Source organism: Mus pahari, chromosome 9 (assembly GCF_900095145.1).
Source record: "Mus pahari chromosome 9, PAHARI_EIJ_v1.1, whole genome shotgun sequence".
Lineage (NCBI taxonomy): Eukaryota > Metazoa > Chordata > Mammalia > Rodentia > Muridae > Mus > Mus pahari.
Window position 1 is genome coordinate 37,705,825 of NC_034598.1, and position 2,802 is coordinate 37,708,626.

The following is a 2,802-nucleotide window of genomic DNA, read 5'->3' on the forward strand; positions in this document are numbered from 1 at the left end:
TTCCCAATGATGGCTGATTAGGCCATCTTCTGCTACATATGCAGCTAGAGACTCGAGCTCAGGGGGTACTGGTTAGTTCATATTGTTATAACCTCTCATTTTAAAGTCTTGGAGAAATCAGAGCCCAGAGCTCATGTCTCTAGCTGCATATATAGGAAATGATGGCCTAGTCAGCCATCGTTGGGAAGAGATGCCCTTTGGTTTTGCAAACTTTATATGCCCCATACAGGGGAATGCCAGGGCCAAGAAGTGAGAGTGGGTGGGCAGGGGAGCAGGGTGGGTGGGGAGGGTATAGGGGACATTCAGGATAGCATTTGAAATGTAAATGAAGAAAATATCTAATAAAATAATTTAAAAAAAGACACATACCTAGACATAATAAAAGCAATATACAGCAAGACAATAGTCAACATTAAATTAAATGGAGAGAAACTTAAAGCAATTCTACTAAAATCTCTCCCTATCTATTCATTATAGAACTTGAAGTTCTAGCTAGAGCAATAAGACAACTTAAAGGAGATCAAGGTGATTCAAACTGGAAAGGAAGAAGTCAAAGTATCACCATTCAAAGATGATATGATAGTTTACATAAGTGACAAAAAATTCTTCCAGAAAAACACCAATAGCTGATAAACACTTTCAGCAAAGTGGATAGATACAAAATTTACTAAGAAAATAAATAAGTAGCCCTCTTTATATAAACTGAGGAAAAAAATTCGGGAAACAATAACCTTTACAAGAGTCACAAATTATATAAAATATCTTGGTGTAATTCTAACTATGCAAGTGAAAGATCTGTATGGCAAGAACATCAAGTCTCTGAAGAAGTGGAGGCAGGTATCAGAAGACAGAAAGATCTTCCATGCTCGTGGTTCAGTAGGATTAACATTGAAAATGGCCATCTTACCAAAAGCAATCTACAGATTCAATACAATCCCCATCAAAATTCCAACACAATTCTTTACAGGTGTTGAAAGAGCAATTCTCAACTTTATATAAAAAAACAAAACACCCTGGAGAGCTAAAACAATCCTGAATAAAAGGACTTCTGGAGGTATCACCATCCCTGATTAGGGTAATGCTAGCCTGGTAGAATGTATGAGAATTTTATCCTTTTCAATGTTTAGAATATTTAGGCAAAATTACATTAGTTTTTCTGGAGCAGGTTTCTCACTGGACTCTACCCACCACACCGTGTCACCATAATGAATATGGGAAGAGGATTCCAATATAAGGCAAGAAGTTAATTCTCTCTTTCTGCCAGATGGTAGTATTTATTTCCTGTATGCTGATGGAGTTAGAGGAGAGATGGCTTGGCAACTCCTTCTACATTTTCAGTGGATCACTTGAACTACCATACTAAAACCATGCCCTGTGGCTCTTCACTGTAATGGCTATTCCTGCTTGTCAACTTGACTATATCTGGAATGAACTACAATCCAGAGTTGGAGGGCTGACCTGTGATCCAGATCTTGAGGCTGGAAGACACAAGTTTCTGACCTGGATCTTGACATGGAGATCTTGAGGCATAGTGGCCATGAAAAGCTTAGGCCCAGGCAAAGTAGTACACGCCTTTAATCCCAAGAGACTAAGGCAAAGAGATCTCTCAATTCAAGGTCAGCCTGTTACACACCTTTATTCTGGGACACTTCTTATGCTGGAGGACTACAATAAGGACATTGGAAGAATGAAGACTCACTCTTCTTCACCTGCTTGCACTTACTTGCCAGCACATCTGTTGGAACTTACTTCTACAGAACACCAACAGAAACAACTAGCATCGTGGGACTGGGCAGCTACCAGATTCTTGGACTTCCCATTCACAGCTAATCCTTGTTGGGTTAGTTGGACTACAGACTCTAAGTCATCACAATATATTCTCTCAATATATAGAGACATTCCATAAGTTCTTTGACTCTAGACTATGACTCTAGTTCTATAGCTTGGAAAACTACTTTGGTATATCAGTAATTGTTCAAACTGGTATGTTGGGGATATTGATCCTGTAGCAACAGGGGACCTAGTGTCACATTCTAGCCACTGCTTTACTCACAGACCCGCCAACACACCCAAGACACATAGAGATCTAAAATAAAATAAAATCAGAATAGAATTAACCAAGGATCAAGGCAACACTAGGTGGTTAATAGAGCCCAATGAGAAACCTGCTCCAGAAAAACTAATGTAACTTTGCCTAAATATTCTAAACATTGAAAAGGATGAAATTCTCACACATTCTACCAGGCTGGCATTACCCTGATCCCCAAAGCAGACAAAAGACACATGGTAAGTACATTGAAAGGGATGGATGAAAATCTCAGGCCAACAGATTTCTCAATAAACACCAGGAAATGAGCTAACAACACCCTGTGAAGATTAGCATCTATAAACAAGAGAGAATGATTTGAGGAGGCTCAGAGATGGGGCCACATGTGCATTAAAAAGTGATAAAATATATAAAAGGAGTGAATAAGGCTTTCGATTAAAAAAAAAAAAGTCTATCATTCTTTTATGTGGTTGTTTGAATGAGAATAGCCCTCATAGACGTGTAGTGTAGAACACTTGGTCCCCAATTGGTAGAAATATTTCAGAAGAATTAGGAGGTATGGTCTTAGTGGAGGAGATGTGTCACTAGGGGTGAGCATTGAGATTTTAAAATACTTCTCTCTCTCTCTCTCTCTCTCTCTCTCTCTCTCTCTCTCTCTCTCTCTCTCTCTCCCTCCCTCCCTCCCTCCCTCCTACTCACAAATCAACTTGTGATTTATGAATCAAGAAAGACTCACTCAGCTGTTCCTGTTGCCC